This window comes from Nothoprocta perdicaria, unplaced genomic scaffold (assembly GCF_003342845.1).
Source record: "Nothoprocta perdicaria isolate Ctin4 unplaced genomic scaffold, notPer1 scaffold_11, whole genome shotgun sequence".
NCBI lineage: Eukaryota > Metazoa > Chordata > Aves > Tinamiformes > Tinamidae > Nothoprocta > Nothoprocta perdicaria.
In genome coordinates, this window is record NW_020454205.1 from 2,049,822 (window position 1) to 2,075,405 (window position 25,584).

Genomic DNA, 25,584 nt, shown 5'->3' on the forward strand with positions numbered 1-25,584 from the left:
GTGCTAATGGAGCTGGCAGAACGTAGGTAAGGATCCTTAAGTTGGCTGTGGTGTCCCTTCCTGGAAGCAAGCCAGGAAAAGAGAAGTAGTTTACTAGAAATTAGTATTTTTGTCTATACCCCACAGGGACTTCAGTAGAGTGCCTGTATATGCTTACAGGAGTACTGAGACTGAAAAAAAAAAGAAAGAGAGAGAGAAAGAGAAAAACGGCCTTGCAAGCCTGTTGCTGTCTTTACCTCACTCAGTAGTCAGCAATGAAATTAATTCACCCCTACTTGTTTTTCCTGGAACTCTTGTTATCGATAGAAGGCATTTCTAAAAGAGCATTTGCAGGCAATAATACTCTGGCTGCTCATGCTTCAGTGTTTGGGTTTCAAACACTCTGGGACATGTTGATTTGTTTAAGAGCTACAGTCCTCACTGGAATTTTTTAAAAATTGTGTAAACATTCCTACTAGTTTTATGGCTTACTAAATTGTTCTTTTTTTTATGTGGATACAAATTTAAGTTGACAGTGTACTTTCCAAACTTTCAGTATTTGGGCCAGCTTGCTATTGATGGAATATCTCTAAAACAGCTTTATGATAACTTATCGTGGAAGTTTTTTCATGAAAACTGATTAGGAAAAACAAAAGGAAACACATGTATTTGTTAAGTCTTTTAAGAGTTCTTACTATGCTCTAATGTTTGTAGGACTCCTAGTGGTGGAAAGGGGAAGAGGAAAGAATGAAAAAGCAGAAAGATAATTAACTGGGAAGAAAGCAAAATATTTTCACTTAGCACACTATTTGTTACTTACCAAAGATCTCAATGCTTTGAAACTTTTCTGAGTTACAATATATTGTTGCTTGCCTCATATATTTTCACCTTTTTTCAAGTGGCTTTAGGAGGTAAGTATGGAAAACTTCTTCAACTGCACCATCTGGTTTCAATTTTCGATATTTTGGTGTCAACCAAGATCCTTCAGGCCAGACAATTAAAAAGGACAGAGCTAAGCCTGCTGCACTTGAGGGACTTAAGCCTACCTCTTCCCCTCTTAAATTTTGAACTTTTCAAAATGACTTTTTTCCCCCCCTAGGGAGTAGAACATAAAGTAGATGCTCACAACTTTTCTTAGTGGAGCCAAATTCACTGTATTCTGGCTGCTTTACACTGACAGAAAATTTATTCCAAACTAATTAGTCCTTGTAAATAATATTCTGTCACTGTAACCTAATAGCTGATGACATATATTTTCTCATGAAAGTTTGATCTAATAGGCAAAACAGCAATTATAATGGCCTTGGAAAACTACATCTTAAATAAAGCAGGAGGTGGTTCGGAGTGTTTTAAGATCTCTCCACTGGAGTGATTTCGCTTAGTGGAAAGCGTGTGTTTGTTTCATGCCTATGTCCAAGGTGTGACTCTCTCACTTGTGCTGTCTTGTGCCTTGGTCCTGAGTGCTCTAAAGGGAATGGGGCCTGGTTTCTGTCCCCTTGGATGAGGAGATGCCTGGGGAAGAATGCGCTGTGCATTAAAAAAAAAAATGCTGCAATCACTGCTTGTTTACGGGCTAAACAGAGTGGAGGTGGGTGCTGGACATGCCTTGTATACTTGTTTTGTCAGTTCCCAGGAGCTTGTGTTGGGAAAGGATGGAGCAAGGCAACCTGGGGATACAGAAGCATGGGAAAAGAGAGGACCAGCTGCTTTGTAAGGTTGTTGAGGGTGCGGGGGGAATGAGAAACACTTTTATAAGTGTGTGTGTGTGTGTGTGTGTGTGTGTGTGTGTGTGTGTGTGTGTGAGTGCGAGGGCAGCTGGAGCTGACAGGGCGGCAGCGGGTAAGCCGGGTGTCCAAGGCCACCTGCTGGAGGCTCCCGCGCTGTGTCTCGGCTCGCGGAGGAGGCTCCTGTTGCCCCCTGCGAGGCCGAGGGCTCGTTCCCAGCTGGTGTGTGTGGCCAGCCGGCTGTGCCTCCGGGGAATCCGGCTGCAGCGCCTCAGGACTCTGCAGTGGGCTTGCTTTAGATCATCCCCTCAGCTGGGGGGATGATCAAAAACTCATTTTTGTTGTCCCCCCTCCATCCCGCATATATTTAAGTGGTCATTTTGGGAAGGAAAAAAGTGTGAAGCCCCCTGCACTCCTGCTGATCACCTACTGTGATGCTCTTACCCATGTACTTCTCCCTAGGACTTTACATTAACCCTTTGCTTACCTACTAGCCTCCTCAATCATAAACAGTTCCCAGTTGCACTTACTCAAGCAGAAAACTTCTCTTGCAAACTGAGCTCCCCTTTCTGCACATAGTGGCCACCAGCCCCTGGGCAGTGCGGGAGGCCAGGGTCCAATGTTTTTAACTCAAATTCCAATGAGAAATCCTCTCCCAGGGAAACGTTCTGTGTGAACCTGCATGGCCCTCAGTCTCCAGCTCACACCTCTCAGTGTTGGCTTCTCCTGGTGTTTATGGGAAGGCTTTGCACCGCCGTCTGCTACATGGTGTCCTGACTCCTAGCAGTGACCTGCACTTGTGGTTTCCAGCTCGCTGAATTTTATTCCTGGATTGAAGTCTAACTGTGTGTTACTGTGTGTGCTTTAAATTAATCTCACCTACTTCAAAAGCTCGTGAAACATTTTTCCACCAATAAACTGTCTTTGGTTGCCATAAACAAGAGAAAAGAAAATAGCATGAATCAGGTAACCGGGCTGGGTACAAAACCAGACTGATGAGAAAATACAGGTATGGAGACAGGATTTCCCCTGGTGCAGAAGAAATTAATGTCACAATTCAATAAATCTGGACGAAGGTTCCTGTCTGGGATCATTTTTTTTTCCTTCTCTTTATGTCTTCTAGTTGATGACCTGACATAATGGTGCAGTTGGTTTTCAGCTTGAGTTCACCTGCAAACATTAGAGAAGTAGCAGAGGCAAGAGGAATGTCAGAAATATGGATAGATTCATCCAGTGGGGGTAAGTGGATGTTGAAACAGACTTCACCCTTCTTGGAAAAAATGTCTCCTGTGGGGCAGCTCCTTTAGCTGAACAGAAGCCTGCCAAGGAGGAGTTTGACCCTTCACTCCTGTAATTATATGGCAGGTTTTCCTCACATCAGGGAACAAGACAACTCCATTTGTGTCTTCCGAACTCCTAACGAGAGGCACCCAGCTCTCACTGGGTACAGCTTCTGGGCCCTGTGGAGAGTCCCTGATTTCAGGTAGGGAATCTTGCAGGGATTATAACTGAGAGGAGCTCCAGCAGCTCTGGAAATGTGCAGAGAACCAGAGAGGAGGTGTGCTCACAGCAGGAGAATCAACCTATGTGGGAGCAGAGACTCAGAGGAAATGGTAGCTTGAGTCAACCTGACTGAAAGGGAAGGCTGGTGTGGGAGATGAGGACATGAAAGAGGCATATGCATTTTTGCTCTCTGGAGGTGAGTTTTTGGGAAAGATCCAACAAGGAAACTAAGGCAGGGTCAAAAAACACAAAATTGGCCAGAAACTCAGTTTTCTACCAATTATTACTCAGTAAGCTTTGTGTTGTTATACATCAGTGCAACCAGCGTGAGCTCAGGGCTCAGCATCTCTCTATTTCAGGACAGCAGATCAGAGCATTTGCTGGTGGGGGCTGGCAATGCCTGTGGAGATATCATTGCTCTCCCTTGGAGCCTTGAGGAAGAGTTGGGAGCACCTAGGCCTGTTTGTATCCGGATCTGCACATTTCTTCTACCCCCTGACCCAGGAATCTGGATATGTAATGGGACCGATCCTCCTTGTCAGCCTGTGAACGTAAGATGCAGAGTTGGACCTAGCTTGTATCCTCTGTTCCCAGCTGTGTATGAACTTTGCAGTCTGTATGGTCTTTATTTATTGCCATCAGATGCAGATTTTTAAACTGATAAATAGGTGGCCGCGGAGCTATACATACTAAGGGGATGAGAGAAATTGAAATCCCGCAGTTGTGGGCATTATTAGAGGCAGAATTTGGCGGAAGGTGGCAGGCAGAGATTGCAAGAAAAGATATTATAACATTTTTTTTCTCACATTTAAATGTATTAAAAGATTTAAGCTCTTGGGCAGCTTTGAAGGTTTCCCAGCACTGAGAAAACTCATCCAGATATGATATCCTGTGTGCACAGCACCTCGGGAAGTAGCTGGTCCTTCTGCATGATGAGCAGCAAAGTGTAGGTTGAAGGAGGAACTGCTGCTGCTCCAGAGCGTGCAGGAGGGGAAGACACTGAACCATCGGAAGACGTGAGAGCTGGTACTGGAACTTGCATGTTCCTCCAATGCTGGACCTCTAAGGGTAGGAGCTGTCTAAATAGTCCTTGGTGGCTCTTCTGTTTTATTCCTAATCTTCCTGTTGCTTTTTACTTTGTTATTTACTAAATGAGGAAATGCAGCTTATAAAGCTATTAACATGGGCTTTGTATTTATTTTTGCTTAATTTTGAGGTAGTGGGCCCTGGAGAGTATTGAGATCAACTTTGTAGGGAAGAAAAAATACACAGAATGCCCCCTAACTCTAGGTTACCTGAAAAAAGTGAAATATGGGGAAAAAACTGCAACAAAACAGCACCAATACTTACTGTGGAGTATTTTTTTTTTCAGTAGATCTGATTTGAAGGGACATCTCTTGAACTGTGAAATGGGTGAGATTTAGATGCTAAGATCCTCCTTGGTCCTTAAGGCAATAAAACCACCTTTGGGCAGCTGTGATCTGCCCCGTGGAGATGAATGCTCACCGAGTGACAGCAGACATGCGACTTCACAGCACCAGTAGCAAGTTTTACCATATTTGACAAAGCTCAGAAAGTGATGTTTTTTTTCTGATGCTGGGTTGAAAATGGACGCACTCACAGGAGAAACTCCCCCAGTTTTACTGACTGCATGTTGACCGTTTCATCCCTCCTGTCTGTGCAGGCAACGCAGTCCGATACCTTCAAGGGAGAGCTGCAATTGGTGTGGCAGAGCTGCCTGCTCCCCTTCTGGCAGGTCTGTGAGGAAAGGATGCATCCTGTGCAGTCAGATACTGATGTTTCAGAAGGACTTTTCATTCCAAATTGAGAGGAAATCATCAAAAGAGTATTATTCATTTGATACAGATGACACTTATCTTTCAAACAAACTGCCAGGCGTCTTTTACTGCTCCAAGGAGTAGTATCATTTTTTTTCTTTACCCATGAAGTACTTGATGGCAGCAGACAAGCTATCTTGTAAAACTGTGTTGGCCAGAGTATTCCAGTAGCATTACATGGACCTTGGACCTTACACAGATTACAAAGTAGCATCACCAACGGGCCTTATTTTGCTTATGGCAGCCTGAGGTAAACCCGGGCGCATGGTGCCCACTCTGCTGCCTCTCTGGCTTGTGTGTGTCCCAGTGGCTCACGGACCACAGTTAACGGCCACATCATGGATGGCGTGTGAGGTAACGGCCGCCTCATGGGCAAGGGTTAACGGCCACATCGTTTAACAGCTGATCTGCACGTGAGGTAACGGCAGCCTAACGGTCGCTGTTAACGGCTGCCTGGAGGGTGAGGTAACGGCCGCCTAACTGACGGCGGTTAACGGCCGCTCGGCGCGTGAGGTAACGGCCGCCTAACGGACGGCGGTTAACGGCCACTCAGTGTGTGAGGTAACGGCAGCATCACGGACTTCGGTTAACGGCCGCTCGGCACATGAGGTAACGGCCGCTTCGTGGACGTCAGTTAACGGCCGCGTCACGGACGTCGGTTAAGAGCCGCCCGGCGCGTGAGGTAACGGCCGCCTGACGGCCGTTAAACGGCCGGCAGGGGGCACCAAAGGCCCACGCGAGCGCGGCGTGCGGCTGCGGCTCCCCCGCGTGCCCTCGAGCCCGCAGCCCCGCGGGAGGGGAGGCTCGTGGCGGCTGCCCCGCCGGCCCCAGGGCGGGAGGGACCCCCTGCCCCTCTGCCAGGGTGGGCTCCCCAGGGACCTCCCCGCGCAGAGCTCCCTGCCACCGGGCTCGGGCAGGGAGACTATTCAGAGGGCCTTGGAGAGCAGGCTTGGGTAGCGCAGGTTTTACCCGTGCTTTGCACTTGGGTTTTCTGTGGCCGCAAAGGGGACGAGGGAGGTGGTGCTGCTTGTAGGACCCCCTGGTTTTGGAGGGGAAAGAAGGAAGTGCTGGTATTTTGCAGGCGGGGCTCCATGTGGGGAGAGCGCCAGTGTGTCACAGCAAGACGCAACCTCCAAGGGAAGGGAAAGGGAGGCATGAGCGCAGAGCAGCCCCTCCACCTCCCCCTGTCCCCGCCGTGCCCTTGCTCCTGAGCTACTGAGGGGAAGAAGCGATGGGTGCCCTGGCACGAGGCCTCCCGAGCTGCGGGGGGAGGCCGTTTGGAGGAGCAGAGCCGGAAGATGGCAGTCTTGCCAGGCGGCAGAGCCCCGGCGGCGGCGGGGTCCCGCTGCCCGCAGGGGAGCGACCTGCCGGCCTCAGCGGCGCCGGCCCCGCTGCGAGCGGCCTTACTGCACCCGCAGGGCTCCTCCGTATCCACAACGCTGCTGTAATCCACTGCTGCTGTAAGAGGTTGAGAACGGTAAAATCTGAGAGGAAGAAGATTGTCGCTACTGCATGGCAGTTTTGCACTAACGGTCTCACTTCATTAACTGCACAGCAGTTAGCTAATACGGAGCCCTAAAAGTGGACACATTTGTTTCTTGTCAGCTTCAGTCTTGGTTCTGAGGGAGGCTTTCAGCGTATTCACCGTCTTTCCTACATTGAGTGCTATGCAAAATACTCAGCCACCTTGTGAATGAGCAGATTTTGTTGGTCTGTTAAAGTGAAGAGATTGCTCTGCAGCACTGGGTATAACCCTCTGCTTAGGCTTTTGACTCCTAATTATTTAGCAGTGTGACTTTTTGTCTCGGCCACACACTTTTCCATCTCGGAGGAGAGAGGCAGCATTGCTGCAGGCAAAGAAACCTTGCTTTTGTAGTTGTAGTGACTAATTTACACACATGCCTCCACTCTTTTTCTAGCCTCCTATTCATAAGCAACATATCAAGGGTGGACGAATGCCAGCAGAACAGCCTGTCTTCAGGAAAGATACTCGTTTTATTGTCACCCTTACTTGACTCTCTACTTGTTTTGGCACAGAAAGCCTGTCAGTACAACCTCTATCGTTACCTTATTTTTCCTTATTTCCTTGTCTTCCACTCTAGGCTCCCTGCAACCCTTTAGTTTCTTCCTGATAAACATTCCCGCGCTGAGGAAGCGATTAACGTGTGTGTGTGTGTGTGTGTGTGTGTGTGTGTGTGTGTGTGTATTTTAACATAGAAGTCATTCTGCCTGAGTGTCCTTTCAAAGAGGCAAAAGTCTGTAACCACCACCGGGATATTGCACGTTGGATACAGCCGCCTGGTGTTGTTTTTTTGCTCAGGTTAAATCTAAGCTGCCCCGTGGCTGCTGAAGCGCTGGAAATCGCACCCAGCCATCCCGGGCTGCGAGGCAAGGCAGAAGGGAGGTCCGCGAGAGTTCACGCTAATAACGATTTAAATGCCCATTTCCCACGCGTCTTTGCTAGCACAAACAACAAAAATAGTCCACTTGCAAAGAACCTGATTCAGCTTTCTTGCCTTCCACAATAACAGATGGATTGCTAGACTGTTTACTGTTGCTTCCCACAAACTTCCTGTTAGTAAACTCCTGTATTATTTATGAAACAGAAAAATTACAAAGAAGTATCTTCGCTGATTACTGCCTGCTGGTGAACCGCTGCCAGGGAAACTTTTTATACCAATATGCATATGTGAGCCAAGATCGCTCCTGCTGCTGTTGTTTTATATTATTCTTTTAATTGTTTGATTCGCAATACGCCGCAGCCCTGGCTGGACTCGTGGCCCGCACCCAGGCATTTGCAGGGCAGTTGGGGTGTCTGTGAATGTGTGAAGGAGCAACAAAAGGGAAAAAAAATAGCAGCTATGCATTGGTACAGAAATCAGCTCGGAATAGGAAATGTCTAAAACCTTTTTGTTTTCCAACAGCAGGGATGAAGGAGATGTTGCTAATACGATATTAGTTGTTAATGCACTGTTTTATGAAGCCTGTGAGCGGAAAACAGAGTTGGTGAGGGCTTTATTGGTCAACTATGCTACTTCTGATCTGCATAGGTAACAAAGAGAAACTTTATTCTCCTCTCAGCTTGGCTGTTGAACTCCACAAAACACATATGCTGAGAAGAGTACTTTTTTGCACAGCATATTCTATCCTGGTAGATTAAACTGATTTTTTGACTTTTGGTAGTGTGAGAGAAGAGGCCAGCCTCATTCTGTATTTGCACAAATATATCAACGCAGTTAGCTAATTTAAAAATAATCTAATAAAAGGAGCAAAATATAATGCAGAAATATGAATCACACATATTATCCAAAGTGCTTATAGCGATTTTGAACGTAGCACTTGACCTAACATAGTGATTCTGTATTTTAAAATAGTTGTTGTTATATTTCACTGAGTTTCTGTTTATATATTCTGTATAAACAAATTGGCTGCTTCACCTGATATTTATGATTTTAGACATGCATTGTGTATACATACAGAAACAGAAAGAAAATTTTTCTGATTCAAGGTGCAGATTAAAATTTTCATTTGATTACTTAAGCTAAAATCAAAACTCAAAGCAGCACTGTGTATTCAGAGCTTTCTGATGTTAGCCTTGCTATCACAGATCAGTCTTTGTGTGAAGTTTAACCAAAAAAAACTGCTGTGCATTGTAGGCAACTGCAGGATGCTGATTAAATCATCATAGACCTTTATAAGAACCGTGTTTGTGAAGAACTGATATCAAATTGAATAGAGCATTTACTGATCCCAGGGCAGAGCTCGTTTGTCTGTATTTATGTGTGAGAAAGCATCACATAACTGAATACTCCCTTCAAATAATAGCAGGAAATACATCTCTGATCAAATACCCCTTTGCCGCTTTAAACACTCTCACTCTGAGCTCCTATTGACAGAAAAAGAGTTCAATATTATTAAGGGCAGATGATCAACTGCAGTATCTCCTGATGCTGCACTCCACCAGCAAGAAGCTCTCGACAGATGTTTCTGTGCTTTATGCAAATAGGAACTTCATGGATCAGTTTTCTTTCCCTCCGTGGAATATACGCATCTGGAAAAGAAGAAATCCAGCCCCACAGCATAAAAAAAAAAAAAAAAAAAAAAAAAAAAAAAAAGCAAAAAAGGAAAGAAAGAAAAAAAAAATCAGCCACTGGCCAAACAGGCAGCAAGCTGTACATATAAAATCGAAATCATTTTCCTGCCGGTTCTCAGGATCCTTTCTGGGAGTTTTAAGGCAAGCAGCGCACGCAAAGATGCGGCTCTTGTGGGCTTTCTGTGTGCCTGCACTGTCGCTCACTGGTCGTTTCTGAAGGGGGTGAAAATCTTTCCCAGGTGGTACATGATGTTTCCTCCTGACCCGTTTCTGTGCCTTCTCTGCTCTACTGTTTGCATTCTCACCATAGCTATGTCTTTCCGTATTAAATATAATACAGAACTATATTAGAAACAGTGAAGGTGAGTTTGCAAGGATAGAAAGGAATTCAGTTTCTTGCCTGTTCCGGTGTGTAGACATTGTATAAAATCTGTGTGTTTAGTTATGTTCTCTATAATAAGGTATTCTCTTGTTTTCTATATATAAGATATTTTCTTATTCTCTATATATCTCTCATTCTCTATAATAAGATAATATAAAAATGCTGAAATGGAAATGGAAAAAATCCCTTCTAAATTATCTTTTTTTAAAAACAACAAAACTTAGTGAAATGGTGTGTAGTTTTACGAATTATTGTATAGTATGTAAAAGAATATTTGAATTTAGTATTTTCTGTCATATCATACAATAAGGGCATTTTGTAGGATCTCACCTATTACAGCCCTAGAAAATTATGAGGTGATCATCCTAATGCGAATGATATAGCTGCAAAGTAAAAAAATGAAATTTTATTATTAATGAAGAAAAATAATATGGTGATTTAAACTGATTTTCCCTTCTTAAATTCTTCCTAATTTTATGTACCTTTTTTGAGGATTTCTGTGCAAGGATTTTCTAACATGAAATATCAGAGCAGGTTTAATTATTAGTCAGTAAGTCTCTATCTTATTTTCTCCGTGGCGCTTTTACTATAGGTGTTTTATATTTAATTGTGGGACACGCAAAAGTATTTTCATTCAAGATTTGATTCAAAATCTATATCTGGTACTTTATAATCCTTCAACTGAGAATTATTCTTTTTTTATATATAATATAAACTAAGCCTGGTTTTATGCTATAATATGGTATAGAATCGAGTCTCCCTTTCATGAATAGTCAAACGCTGGGAAGAGATCTTTATCCCGTTCGAATGCGCTATATAATCTTGTTCAATAGTGCCTTTTTCTACCTTTGATTCTAGCTAAATTTATAATAAGCACTTCCTATTTAGCATAGATTTAATTTAATTCCTTAAAAAAAAAAAAAAAAAAAAAAGATTGGGTGCCAGTATTAGGAAAAGGAAGAAAGCAAAAGGTGGTGCATGTGAATAAATTAGATTCGGTACAAGAGAGTAGTCATTCACATGCACCACATTTGCTGGACGGCAAATAATTAACAATATATTTGTGCATATTACACACACACACACACACTCTCTCTATGTATATGTATATACCTGTCACACACACACATCTATAGACCTCTGCTCACAACCACTTTTGCAAGGGGCCATGCAGCTGGGAGCAAGTGTCAGGTAAGGTATGGTTTCAGCTCGGACCAGTGTCTGGACAGTCAAATACTGTTCCAGAATCAAGTATTAATAGAATAAACTTAATTTTAGTTTTTCATAAGTGCAGCTGCATTTTCTATTTAATTATAGGTTCCCACAGTAGTAATTTTTCCATGACCTGCTCAATCTCAAAAGTCAGAAAATTGCTTCTTTTTTAAAGCTGACAATAGCACGGTATGTTTCCAAAGGAAAAAGACAAATTACAGAAAATCATTACTTTAAGCATATTTAAATAGCCAGGAAGAAATCCTAACCGAAAAGTTTGCTAAAATGTAAAAAAAGTTAGCAGTGCTTTTCTTTTTTTCTTTAAAAAAAATAGATTTCTGTTGTGTTGTTGGTAGTGTTACAAGCTACTTGTGATATGATGGTTTTTATTTTTCCTGCTTGTCCTGCACTCCCTTCTTTTCTCTCTGATAAACTTAGATGAACCCTTTTTAGGGGAAAAAAACCAAGCTTTTTAACTAGAGAGGACTTTGCTTATAGTGGTGTTTAATAATCCATATTAGTTGTTCCTTGAGAAGCTGTCCAAAGGTGAGGGGAATCTTGCTCCCCGAGCAGGAGAACCTGGGAAGCAGGGCAAAACTGGTATGTTAAAAGAATTTTGCAACTGTATCTTCATGGTAATACACGTGCAGGTGACACCAGAGCATATTTTCTGTTAAAGTTTAGCCCCAATGCGGTTACTAATTGCTGTTGGAATGAGCAGCGCGAGGCTGCTCCCTCACGGAGCACGCACAGCAGCCAAGCTCGCGGCAGGGAGCGGGAGCCAAAGCTGCGCGCGGCCGGGGCTGGCAGCGCCGCGGCCCCGGGCGCACGAGGGCCGGCTGGACCCGCGGCTCCTCCGGCCGTGCATTCATCTTCCCAGGTCCTTCCTGCTGCCCCCAAATATCCCGTAGAGTTGCCTGCCTGGGGAGGTAGCCGTGGCAATGCGTCCTTCTTGAGCAGCTCCAGCAAGAGAGAAAACAGGAGGAGGAGGTTGTGGGGAAGAAGGGATTTCTCTCCTTTATCTGCTGAAGCTCTCCAGCTTTCCCCGTGCCTTCCCTTCTTCTCGTCTTTAAGCGGTTCTAGTGCTCACAATTAGGCCCTGACCAGGGTCCTGTGAGAGAAAGCAGCATTTAGTGCGCTCCTCATTACAAAGGCGGCAACCATTAGAGCAGGTATTTGTTGTATTTTGTCTTATTTTTTTCTCCATGAACCAGCAGGTCAGGTTTACCCAGGTGGCTTTCACTATAAAATCCACGGCGTGAGGAGTATTGTTATCTCTGCACAAACTGGGGCAGCTCCATGGTGATAAAAACAGTCGTAACTCCGCGAAAGCCAATTCAAGCTTCTGCTCACTAGTGTAAAGACCCAACCCAAGCCATTTCCACACGAGAAACTCCAGACATGCTTGCTAGCAATTATTATTACTATTTATTTTTAATGCGGCTCTTGGCACTTCTTGGAAGACTTTTCTAGCTTTTGCCCCTGCTTAATCATCCAGGTAATAGGGACAAAATGTTGTTCTCCTTCCTTGGGGTGAGCTACCCTTTATATAAGTGACATGAATGGTTCATGGTGTAAGGGGCAAGTGAGGGGCTGAGCTGCATCCCCTGCCTGCTGTGACAGTGACAGTGACCTGGCCGTCATGCAGTAGCTGGTCAGAGCAGGGATGCCCTGGTCTGCCTGTTCTCATCTTCTTGCTGGTGAGTCAAGGGAATTTACATGTACAGAAATGAAAAAAGGGCATCTAAAAGCTATCCTGGTAAGGGGTATTTTACCATGTAAAGAGAAGTGAAATTTAGGCTAAGTTTGCCACGTTTGCCTGATACTTTTTCTTCTAAGCACTTTCTTTCTTTCCTCAGTTGGAGATTATGTTGGGAGGTTATATGTGGGAGGGATTGGATTTTCTTCTTTTAAAAAATGTTTCCAGTTTTCTAATTTTCCAGTTGCTTAATGGAGGGCGATGTCTTCTCTTCCAGCCCCACGGTCCCGGCCATGCTGGGCTGCGGAGTCTCGCTCTCGCGGCACCGGTGGCGCTGCGGATCCCCCGCCAAGTCCCAAAGTGGCAACCCGCACGCACGGCCTTGAACCCCGCGCGGGCCCAGCGTCCTTGCTGGGGCTGAGCCCCCCGCCCGAGAAGGCGCTTTCTGCTTCTCAAAGCAGGGAGACAACAGGAGGGGGAATAAAAAAGAAAGAAATCTTCTACGCAGTCAGCTGAACTTGTTCAGACTGATACCAGCCCACGGTATTCAGGCGGCAGCTGAGCCAAGGTTTCCCTAACCTTGGCACAAGTGCAGCAAATAGTTGCAGGGGGATGAAGTGTTCTTGAACCGTTTCTCCAGTGTATCAAGCACAAGCAGGCTTTTCTTCGGCATTAAGCATGTGCCTCCCTTTTCTTCCCCTTCAAAGAAACTTTTTATTGTAGGCTATAAAAGGGGAAAAAAAAAAAAAAGAAAAAATCAATCTCTCTGTTTGTGGACCCCTGTGCTGCTTCTACGCTACCCAAGGACGAGGATGCAAATCAGGACCTCCCTGTGATAATAGCATTTATAAGGCAAATTTCTTCCTAAAGTCTTACGGTAAAAGCAAAAGGTTAAAAGAAATCACAGTGCTCAAGTGTGATTTTAAACAAAAGAGGAAAGAAATATTAACCACATTCTTATAAACATCAGCCAGAGCTTCCCTGGAAGCCTCAAAACCAGCATTCCAGATAAAAGCAGCATGATGTGAAAAGACCTGATCAGCAACAGATTGATGTCTGGGCTCAGGGACTAATGTAAGAACTTAAAGACTTGGCTAGAAAATGTATCTTGAGAAGCATAAACATATAAGGGGATGCCAAACCATGAAAGGTTTCCTCTGCATGGAGAACTCCGACATCGTCGTGTTGACAAGCAGGGAGCCAAGGCTGCAATCAAAGCGCACGGGGTGATGGATAAACGCAGCCTCTAGGAGCTGAGAATGAGCTCCATGAAGGGTCTAAGCCAATATATATATATATATATATATGTAGATAATGTATTTTGTTCTCACTTTCTCAGGTTGCCAAGCAGGTGCTCCCGTGGCTAGCCCCTCCAAAGTCCCTAAGCGCTCCACGGCACGGGAGGCACGTTTGCAATCGTTTCCAGTGGGCTCTTAGCCACGCAAGGAGCCTCGCTGTGAATAAGACGCTGCCCTGCCAGGCGTTCTCTCCTCCCCGTTAGCGCAAGGAGCCCAGGGCAGCCTGGCCAGAGGACTTTGCTTCTCCCGGGGTATTTTGCTGCGGTCCTTTGCCTCCCTTGCCAGCACCAAGCAGGCAGGAGCAGCGATGGAGGGAGCGCACCACCACCTTCAGGGTGAATACCATTGGCATCCAAGGGGGTTTCTTGGTGCCGTTGGCTTCCAAGGGTGTTTCTTGGTGCCGTTGGCTTCCAAGGGTGTTTCTTGGTGCCACTGGCTTCCAAGGGGGTTTTTTGCCTTCTTCTGACTCTTCCTTCAGTCCCTGGGGCTGAGCAGCTGAGCTGCCTGGCGGGATGCAGAGCTGGGCAAGGCTCTCTCCCTGCTTCTTCTACCACTCCTGCTCCCTGCAGTTAGGCTGAGAAACAAACGCAGGAATTGCTGGAGTTAAAACTCTATAATTGCACAAAGATAATACTTAATAAACATGAATACATGGTAGGACTTTTTTTTTTTTTTTAAATTTTTCCCTACACTCTTTATATGACTTTTAGACTTACAGGCTTTTATCTTATTTTATGAGGCCATGTGAAATAAATTAAATGTAACACAAGATGCCGTTAAAGAAGATTTTATGACATCAAGAACCGGGGCTCTATTAGGACCAGACCCGACGGGGCCCTGTGCATGTGAGCAGCTCCGCTCCCATCGAGGAGCACCCGCCCCAACCGTGGCTCCTCGGGGCCCTGCGCTTGCAAGAGCCGATGATCCCCACATCGCTGTGAAAGCGAAATCTGCCTCCTCTCAGAAGGCCATTGCCAAGACTCGCTACACGCAGTTCCGGGCTCCGTAGAAAACGAGGCCTTTTTATTTTTTTCTTGCCTCCAATAATCTGTTCCGTGAACAAGCTGTGAAAAATAGTTCTATATTTTTTTCCATGTGATGCAGCAGACGGTGAATTTCCATTTAAAAGAATGATCAGAGTAGCTGCTGGCACTGAACTCTGTTGTCTTAGTCAAATCGACTTACAAAGAGTTTACAGCAATACAATAGTTTATTATTTCACTCAACCAGAAATCAGATGAAAAAGGCAAAGTGGGAGCCTGAAGTAGGTTCATGGTCAGACTCCTTTTCTTCCTTAACATCTTGGTTTTTTTAATGCGGGAGTTGAGATCAGTAGTTTTATGTGTAAGGAGGAGAATATTTCTTTTCACCTCTACTTTTGTGCGCTGCGAAATAATCAGGCTTCACACTTCTATAGCGCCTTTCTTCTGGGGATCTGAAAGCACTTTACAAACATTAATTAAAGTCTCCTGACGCCCGTGCCGAGGTAAAGGCGCTTTGTTGGGGCGCCTAATGCAGGAGGCCTAACCTGCATCCTTAAGCACTGCACAAGGACCCCGGTAAAAGAATGGACTAGCCAAAGCAAATTAATCTCCCTGAAATGCCAACGGTGTGTATGCGTGCGTATATAGAGGAATATATGCGTGTGCATGTGTGCACATGTGCGTATATATGTGTATATATACACACACACAAACCTAGATGTACTTTGTGGCAGCTGCAAGCCCAGCATGTTGCTGGGGTGGCTTCCTCACACCTTCCTCCCGCTGCCTTTGCTGGCTCTAAGCTCTTCAGTGCTTCGATGGCATCTTTTATCTCTGTGCAGCATCATGCAAAACTGTGGGACTGCTATGTAAATATTTCCTAATAATGCAAGTGCTGGAGAGGCCCGGAGGACAGAACGTGTAAGGGGGACTGCCCCAGTGCTGCATTTTCCTGCCCACTGCCCCACCTCGCGGTAGCCCCAGTGATTAAACTTGGCCGCATAACTGGAGCCTTTTTGCAAGAGTGAGCTTATCGCTCCGTCTTACTTAAATCTTAAATTTCCCAACTTTCGTCGCCAATAGCAATTAATCTGAAATACCGGAGACAAATGCGCATATCGAATTGCCAAGCGCAATCTTTACCCCACTCGCTTACGACTCGCGCTCGATGCTCACGCTTCTCCCTCCCTCTCCTTGCCCTTCCTCTCCTCATTCCTCTTCTTTCTTTTTAATTTTTTTTTTTTTTTTTTTTTAGGAAAATCGTGTTTAACACTTGCACAATTTGGTGAAATTACAAGCCCCCGGAGGACGGAGGGAGAAGCCAGTCTGTTTAAAAAATAAAAAGAGGACATGATTACTTTGCCAAAGCCGTTACTTCCTATTTTCTCTCCCCGAAGAGACAAAGGGAATAAATACTCGACGCGCGGCGGTGCCGGCAGCGAAGCAATCATGCAGGCGCCGGGTACCTTTGTCTCCGCGAGGCGCCGAGTCATTTCTACGGGGCGGCCACTGGGTGTCAAACCTTTCTTTTCTTCCCCGTTCCATTTGGGACGGCCAAACTGATTATCTAAAATAGAAAATTAGCACACAATGGGTTTACTCCGTGATACCCCTTATGCAACTAATGGGCAAAGCTTGTTAATTGGTTGTAAATGCCAGCAGGTTGCCAAGATAATACTTCAGAAATAAGCGGGTATTCTGATAATTACAGCAATCTTCATCTATAAAAGCTTAAGTAGATGAAGTACTGGCTGGCTTAAAACCAAGATTTATCCCGCTGCACTCGCATTAAAAGAAAAAATAAGATGAAAACAATAATGTAGCAAAACAATTATATAGCAGGAAGCGTTGTAGGTTTTAGAGATTGTGAAAACTCAGAAAGTAAAACAGTGCTGTAATAACCAGTTATGGAAAAATAGGCCATTTACATTTGTGTATAATTAAATAGTAGGCTATGCAATTTCACTTTTTAAAGTAAACTGCCTTTTCCTTTTTTTATAGGGCAACGTAGCCATAATTGCTGCATTAAAGCTTTAATGAAAGAAAAAAGCAGCAGATCAAGATGACATGTAACATCCACATTTGTACTGTGGCGTTCTGCTTGTTTAGTAATGGGAAGCTACTGAGGAGATTAAAATTGCAGAATTCTTCGTAGGGCTTTTCCCCCCCTAAAATTGCCATAGGAAGATCATTCAAAGTCTAAAATACGTACAATTTATTTTTCTACCTTCAATCCGCAAGGACTTAATGGCTCTCCTAACTCTGCGAGTGTTTCAGAAACGCTTCCTTGCAGAAGGCGATTTTATTTCCGAGCATCAAAATTATCAAAAGTGAGCGCCCAGACTTGAAGCTCGGGGGCTCACCTCGTGCTTCCGAGTATTACTGCTGATGCCACGTGCTATTTTTTAGCTTAGTGATGCTCTCCGGTTTTCCTGGCCGAATCATCAACAGGTTGATGCATGTCACGCTGGTATGTGAATTTTTTGCTATGCTTCTTTGTATGTGCTACAACCAAATTGCAAAGTGCAGTAAAGCAGTGCTCGGCTAGATTCAAGCTTTGAAATCAGGGTGCAGCTTGCAAATCGGATTTTTGCCTCTCGTAGTAAAGTACGTGAGCTACTCCTGCTGAAAAAGAAAGGCTCTTGCTTGTTGTTCTGGGGTTTTTTTTGCTTTTAATGAGCTGCTTCTGGCTCGTAGACTGCATTCAAGCCGCGATGCCTCCCGCGAGCAGCCTGCAGGGCGAAGGCGACAACTCGCGCTTGGGCCAAGGGGTGTATAATATTCTTAAATAAATCTTATAAACCTCAAAGTCCCTCTTTTTATGAAAAAGAAGTGCTTGGGGCAACGCTCCCTCCCTGTAATGCACTTTCCTCCTCAGTACATTATACATGGGACTTGTCCGGTGGCAGCGGCGAAAATAACTCCGCGGGCTTCTTTAATGCATCTGTCTCCCCCGGCTTCTAGGAACAAAATAAAGAGGAGACTTTTGCAACCGGCGCGTATTTCCATTTATGCTTTAAAAATTCATGAGCGTAGGTTCCGTCAGATCGTGCAGTTACTATGGTAATTGTTTATTAATCTTGCGGCGCCTGGTAATTGCCACGGTTCAGTTTATATCACTCAAACCTGGAGTCGAAGTGCGGCTACGATTCCTTTACGCACCCATCTTTTAGACACTTTTTTCAACTCTCTCTCTTTTTTTTTTTTTTTAACAGAATATGCGCTTTTCCCTCTCAGTTCTACTTTTATCCAAGTGCCTACATTTCTGGAAGCTCAGAGAGAGTGTAAAAATGCGCGAGAAAAGCTTGCTCAGAGTTGGCAGGCTAGGACAGCCAGGAAAAAAATGTGCAGAGTTAAGTAGCAGGTGCATTTGGGGGCTCTTCAGGCTTTTTTATTTTTATTTTTATTTATTTTTTTCCGCCACATTTTGCTTTTCTTCCCCTTGATGGCTTATTCGTGGCAGGGCAGTGAGTGCCAGTGAGATGCTGTAGCCATGCAAGGCCTAAGGCAACGGGCTCCTCCTAATGCGCCATACATTTTATTTTCAATTTATCAAAAAGATCATTTCTTTCAAGGAAAAAAAAAAAGCAAATAAAAAAAAAAACCCCAATCTCTTTAAATATTTCCTGGGTTTATTCACACTTAGGGACAACAAAGCTGTACAAGGCAACGGTGTCTGTCAGTCCCACAGCCCTGGTCCAGTGGGCCGCAGAAACTCCCCTCTTAACTTGGACCCATTTTTCAGAGATTCACATTATTTATATGGAAAAAGTGCCTGATGCCATCTCCCTGCTCTGCCTGCATAAATTGCATGTGTTTATTATTCATTGTAACATAGAACATTCGCTGTTTCTGTGTCACTTGTCACTAATCACTTATGCATCTGATGTGCGGATCCAGAGCCGGTCCTTGCCTTTAAAACATAAGATATGCATGGATAAGAGTTTATCCCACCCCCAAAATAACAACTTGGATACATTTTCAAAAGGGAAAGTGCATATGTTACAGTACTCAGGAGCAGCAATAACCAAACTAGCTGAGAAGTGACATGGACTTGGGTTATTTTCTTGTTTTTTTTTCTTTCTTTTTTTTTTTCTTTTTCAGTTTCTCTTTAGTATTTCATGAAAGTGTGTAAAAAAAATCTTCACATTTGAATGCCACACGCTTCACTCTGCCTGCGAGATAAAGGACATTTCTCTGGGAGAAACATACGCTCCTTGTTCCTTGTTTTGATTCCTCGTACAGCTTGTCACAATGCATTTACATTTTGTCCATACATTTGGATGCGCGGCTAGAGCTGTGCTTTTGGGGGAAGAAGACAAACTCTTCTCTCCAACTTTTTCCAGGCCTTTGGGAGGCAGTCTTGCTGGCAGTACATGAAGGATGCAGCTCACAGGGCTGTGACTTTGTCCGCCCTGGATTTCTTGTTCCTGCTCTTCCTGGTGGGATGTGCTGGGAGATACCCCCACGTGCCCCAGGAGATACCCGTGTAGACACAGCTGGACTTCATGGATCTTCACGGATGTGGAGCACTGGCCAAAAAAGGTCTGGACTTCATTTTGAGTCATGATCATTCAACCCCACACATCCTAGCTGGCAAATGGAAAAAAAATTGCTCTATTTCCTGGTGATTGTCCTGATGGTACCGTAGTGCTGCAAACCTGGCATCCATGGCCACCGGCGGCTCCATCCAGAGTCAGCACCATTGAGCTCCTCCATGTATACATCTGCAGGTGGTTTTTAATGAGTATTTTTTTCATAGGCATTTCCTCTTGTGTGCAAAGTGGTTGAGGTAGTTGCCTCTCCGCTCTTCTTCCCAGCCCGAAATGCCAGAGTTTTGCCCCAAAAGATCATTTTACCTGTTCCTCGTTGCTTCGCGGTGCGATAGGAAGGCTCTTAGTGGTGACCTCCAAATGCAAGTCCTCTTTCCCAAGTGAAGTAAAACCTACAACAGCACCAGAGAGGCAGCTTGAAATTAGGATACGGAAAACTGATGCCAAAAATATGTCAGCTTGGAAGGTCATTAAGAATTACCCATTTGTGCATGTTCACATGCCAGCAGTACCTTCCGTGATTACCTTGGAGGGACAGATTTGTCTAATGAACATATGAATTAACAATACAAAATTGTGATTGATAAATCAAATAAGAATTTATAATTTGGCAATAAATCTAACTGGACTGGAGTTTCACGGGATGCAAATGGGAAAGGAGCTGTTAGTGCTCTTTGCTAAATGGGACTCTTGGTGGTGGTTGCCTCTTTATGGCACCACAGCTTTAGGTGACTGATCTAAAAACAAGCCTGCTGGTGCTTTGGGCAGATACAATTTGTTCTTAAGATCTGGGTTTGCAGCTTACAGTACTTATTTAAACCTCTCCACCCACACCTTTATCGATTTATTTTTAAAACTCATCTTAGAGATGAACCCGGCCTGACTCTAGCAAACACATGTCCTAAAAAAAAAAAAAAAAGAAGTAATAGTTGGTTTAATTAGTTAAATGTTTTTATATTTAGGAACTTGGGCAAAGTAGCTGAGATTTGGGATTTTGATGTTTAACTCTGCTTTTCCACAGAGTTCTCCTCATCTCTCAGGGCTGTTCTGACCTTTTTTTCCGCCTTGGGGTCGGCGCAGCCCTGGCTCGCGCATGAGGACGGACGCAACGCGGGGAGGGGGCTGCTTCTTTTAACATCCCATTTTTTTGTGCTTAATAGAAAAGGGATTTGTGGTTAATTCTTTATTATCTCCGAGAGCAGTTCTCGCTTCGGCTCCTCTTTCTTTAACTGCCAAGCTAGCATTTTCCTCTTTTATGGCTCCTTTCTGCGAGGTTTGCTTTGGAATGGCGCCAGTTATCATTTCCCATTAGGGCAAATATTGCATCAAACTCATGATTAGGGATTTGAAGGCTTGGGAATATTATTTTCTAACATTTGTCTTTCATTTATGAAGGCTTTTTTTTTTTTCTCGCGGTCTGTACGCACATATACACACCCACATATGCCTTCATATATGAATGCATGCGTATGTATATATATATATTTATATATGGGGAGAGAAAGAGGAAGAGAAATCCATATATGTGATGACATGTATGCATTTATATGTATGCACATGTGCTTGTTTACATGTGAAATTTAAAACTCTTCCATTAGACAAAGCCAGTGGGGGGAGATGCCTCCCCGCTTGAGATTTCGGAGGCTTCCGCAGGTTAAAAAAAGGCCAGGACTAACAGATTTGTTTGTGTGTTTTGGGTTAAATGCTGCAGTTCTGCAGGGAGGGAAGGTGTTAAGAACACTGTGTAAGTGTGGAGCTGCAGGCACTGCTTGGGAGCTGCTACCAGCTTCCCTGACCCTATGAAACCCAGAGCGGATCCACGCGGCTTTGAGCAGGGCTTCATTCCTTAACTATCCCCGTCGGTGTCTCATTTAGAAGTGGCTAATTCTTAGTCACTGCTTAGAATAGTCTTACAAATGCAGGTGTTAAAAGAAAGTTTCTAACAGTCACCCACTTGTTGTTCTTTTGTCAGCCTTGTATGACATGCGTACATGGGGCAAATACGTCCCCATGTCCAGACCGCTGTGACAGCCCTGGGCCTGCCAATATCTCCCTGAGGGAATTTCTCCGGCATGTCCGTACTGTGTCCCTTCCCCAGACACTTGCAGATAGCTAGACTGGGAAATCTGTGATGAAAATCTCTGAAGAAGCCAAGAGCAAAGTGGTTTGCTGATGAGCAAGTGCGTTACTCAGATTTATTTACGCTGATACATTAAAAAACAAGTTTTATTTTCAAGCAATGGATTGGACAAGATGACCTCTACATAAGGTGGATCTGGCAGAGGGAACTGAAGGAATTAGAAGTCCAAACTTGAAGTGGACAGACACCGCAAAGCCTGTTTAGATGTTGGCTTCACGTTGGGGGAGCAACTTGGTGAGTAGAACAGACTTTTTTAGTGCTAAAGTCTGATGATTATTGATTCATGTAATCATGCCTGATCATTATTGATTGATGTAATCAATCAGTAATCTTGACTGAGTTCTTACAGTCAAGAGGTGAATAAGCTCAAGCGTGAAACTTCCACCCCACTTCCAGCAAAAGAAAAATCGAAATATCCTTGTTATTACAAAGCTTATCTTAACTCTGTGCAGCAGAGACCAGGGCAACTTTATGGTATTGTTTTTATAGAGCAGCATTTATTTCTTGTACCAACTCTCAAAGATGTTTTATCTCTTTTATATCCCATTGAATCCTCTGTGAAACTGCACCAGTTTACAATAATTTTATTACTTTATTAATTAAACGTTTTCCAACAAGCTAGCTACGGCACTTCTTATCATCAAGGGTTCCATTAGTTTTTAATGGCGTGAGACAAAATTACCATTTACCCACATGCAATTTAAGAAGCATCATTAACACGGGGAAAGCACCAGGTGGGATTTCTAGTAGTTACTGTTTCTCATTTTTGTTTTTATTTAAAAGGAATAGCTGGTGTGGAGGGTTTTCCTTTGCTGCCAGGTTGGCAGCGGTGCGAGCCGGGTGGGCGCATGCGAGGCCCAGCAAATTTGGCCGGGCAGTCCCGCCATGAGGATCCTGGTTTTCCACCTGGGAGACAACGGGAAAACGGTGCTTGGAGTAAATATTTACCTTAAACTAAATGGGCATAATTAAACGGCAAACTAATTGCCATATTCTATTCAATTATGCTGAGTCTTGACTAATTGCTGACTCAGTCCATTTGCATGTTAATAAATGCCTGTGTCTAAGGTCCTCTTGGGTTAATTTTGCAGGTTTAATAATACGCGGCGGAGTCGTGGGACTGTGTTTTTTCGCTGTTTTTTTTCCCCCTGTTTTCTCTAAACTCAGGGTTTTGATTAACCCTGTGCTTTCCGGGGCACACGTCTCCCCCGGGGCCGCGGCGGTGGCCTGCGCGTGCGGCGGCAGCGCGCGGCGCCAGGGCCCAGATGGTGCCCGGGGCGGGCGGGAGGGGGCCGGCGATGGTTAGTGGGATGTGTTTGACAAGGTGTCTCCTTCCTTAAGGAGCGGGCAGATGGCGGGGCCGCTTTCGAGCGACGGGCGCTGGCTGCCTTCCGCGGCAGCAGGCGCGCAGGGGCCACGGGCACCTGAGGCCGGGGCTCGCGGGGGCCGGCGCTCACCTAACGCACCACCAAAGAGGCACCTTTGGCTTCCAGCCACCCTGCCTCCAAGGTGGACCCTGTCCCAGGCAGGTATGTCCTCCTTGCTGTGCTCCTCCTGGCGTCCCAGGGCGTGCACAAAGGGAGCCACGAGCTGTGTTTTTAAGCATGCCACACAACGTGATGTTTTTACGGTGAGCAGCCTCTGTTAAAGACAGGAACAAATTTTGCATTTTCTAAATAGGCGGATAATTGTTCCATGACGAAGAGAGCAAATGGGTGCGCTGTAACGGCCTCTGCCTCCAGCACAAGCTGGACCCAACTTCTGGTCGTATCCCTTTCTAATTAATTTGGTTGTGCAAGCCGCGGAAGAAAAGCTCTGCTTATGGATTAGAGCAAGAAGTGGGGGAATCTCTCCCTACGCCTCATCCTCGTCACCCTGCCTCTTGCTTGCTAGGAGGGCCTCAACTGCAGCACAGCGCTGGGCAGCCCCCCAAATCCTCCATACCAGCACCCAATGAGGAGCCATTTATTCTAAAGCATTTCCAGGCTCTAGAGTTTAAGAAATTATGGAATTACTCCAGAATTGCAGAAAATGAAGGAACTCGGTTATTCCCCACAGCCTCTTTAGAAGTGATTAGCAAATGCTGCTGAATCACCATGTCCCTCGTTAATCAAGGTGTCATGTGGTACCATGGAACTCTTAATGAGGAAGAAGATCTTGACCAATGTAACTCCTGTTCTGTTTAATATTAAATCTTTTGTTTGAAAGTGGCATTTCATTTTTAACCTGAAATTTCCGGAAATATTTAGAAAGGGTTTTTATTTTGGAAATGCTGAAGTTAACTTCTTTTTCTTTTTTTTTTTTTTTTTGAGATTTCCTCCTTCCCAATCCAAGAAATTTGTCAGTCCCAAAAGGAACAACTAGACTTAATTGCCAAGTAAGGTCTCATCCCAATTCTTTTGTCAAAATCTACTTTTAAGGCATGTCATGCAGTCTATTTGAAAAGACACCAACTCTCAGTTTCACCCCAGGGCCTGGACCGAGATGGTGACAGCGGAGCAGCCACCACATGACATCCCACCAGTCCTCGTCCTGCCTATGGCCTTCTGGTGAAGCTACCTCAGAGACGAGTCTGAGATGCACGTTGTACCCACTGTTCCTGGCTTCTGGACTTACCAGCTTTGGGTATATCACTCAACCAGGGGTTAAAAAGCAGAGAGCAGGAGAAGGAGAAGCCACATCAGCTGTTGCAAGAGCTTGAGGAAGAGGTGATGATGAAGAGGGGAAATACATGAGTCAACTGGCCAAAGGAGGCTCTCCAGTCGTGGTGGCAACAGCTCCAAGGGGGTCTACGGAAGTACTAAGCCCATCCTGGGCGCAGGACATCTGTCACAGCTCAATTTGAAGGACTCAGTCCCACTATCAAGAGCTAACCTTTTTGTGACCGAATAAATGATATTCCCAGTGATTTCTGCAGGGGGATGACTCTAACTGCCTTTTAAGTACTGTCCAACTCTCAATACTTTCTGGCGAAAGCAGTTTGCTTTGCAAAAGCACACACACAAGGCCCAAGTGACATGCCCTGTCCGTAGATGCCCGTATTGGAGCCATACATGTGCATCCGTATACGGAACGACAACAGGAAACACTGGATGTCAATATAGAACAACTTCTTTCCTTTATTCCACAACGGCACTGATTTACAGCTGCAAAACATAGCAATGAATTTCATACTTTGCTCATCAGCACTGAAGACAACTCCACCTCGGATCTTGAAGGTCCATCCAATGACCTTGTTTGGTCTTACTCCAGTGTAATTAACCTTAGCGATTATTTGGTAGCAGAAATGGAACCTGATTATGGAATACGGTCTGTATGTTGCTGATGTCACACCAGACTGTGCAGTTCGTCTGGCATCAGATGTCCTAGCGAGGGATTCACATGCTCTTCTCTAATGAGAACTTTCAGATTCAGGGTAATGTGTTAAATTCTTTCTGAATGGCTGCAAGAACCATATAGTCTACTATTATAAAGTCAAGAAATACGTTATACTAATACTCATGTACCAATTTTTCTTTATATATATATATATATATATATATATAAAATGAATTTGACAATATTTGACAGTACATTGCCTTCTTTATACATATACATAATTAGAGTTATCATTTGTTGGAAAGCGCTGTGAAATTGGTGTGTGGGGAAGGAGTTAGTTACACACATGTTTGCTTGTGTGACCATGGCAGTGAAAAGCAGAGCAACCTAGAACATATTCTGCTCTCTTCCTAGGAACCCAAGCTTGGTTTTAGAGCCAGTCCTGGGGCAGCACAAGCACTGCTGGAGCCTGCATGCCACAACTCCAGGCAGCATCTTTCATTCCACAATTAGGTTTTTTTCTAGGCGTAGGGAAAGCCTTGAAAAAGTTTACTTGATGTCTAACCAAGCAATGCTGCATCTTCAAATTTGAAGGAGAGCTCCGAAAGTTAGTTTTTTATTATTCTTCATTTAAGTATTATTTTTTAATTGCAGCGTATTAAACATAAAATCTGGTACAATCTTTAAAAATAAATAGGACCTAACTATAAATGGGCCCTGTTGTGTTTTTATCTTTGACAAGCAAGTAATTGCTTCTCAAATTTATCAGTTTGTTTATGCAAAAACCATTTACCAAGCCTAGCTCAAAAGCATCAATTTCATCATTATCATCTTATTAATTTAGCCAAGCTATAACACAGCT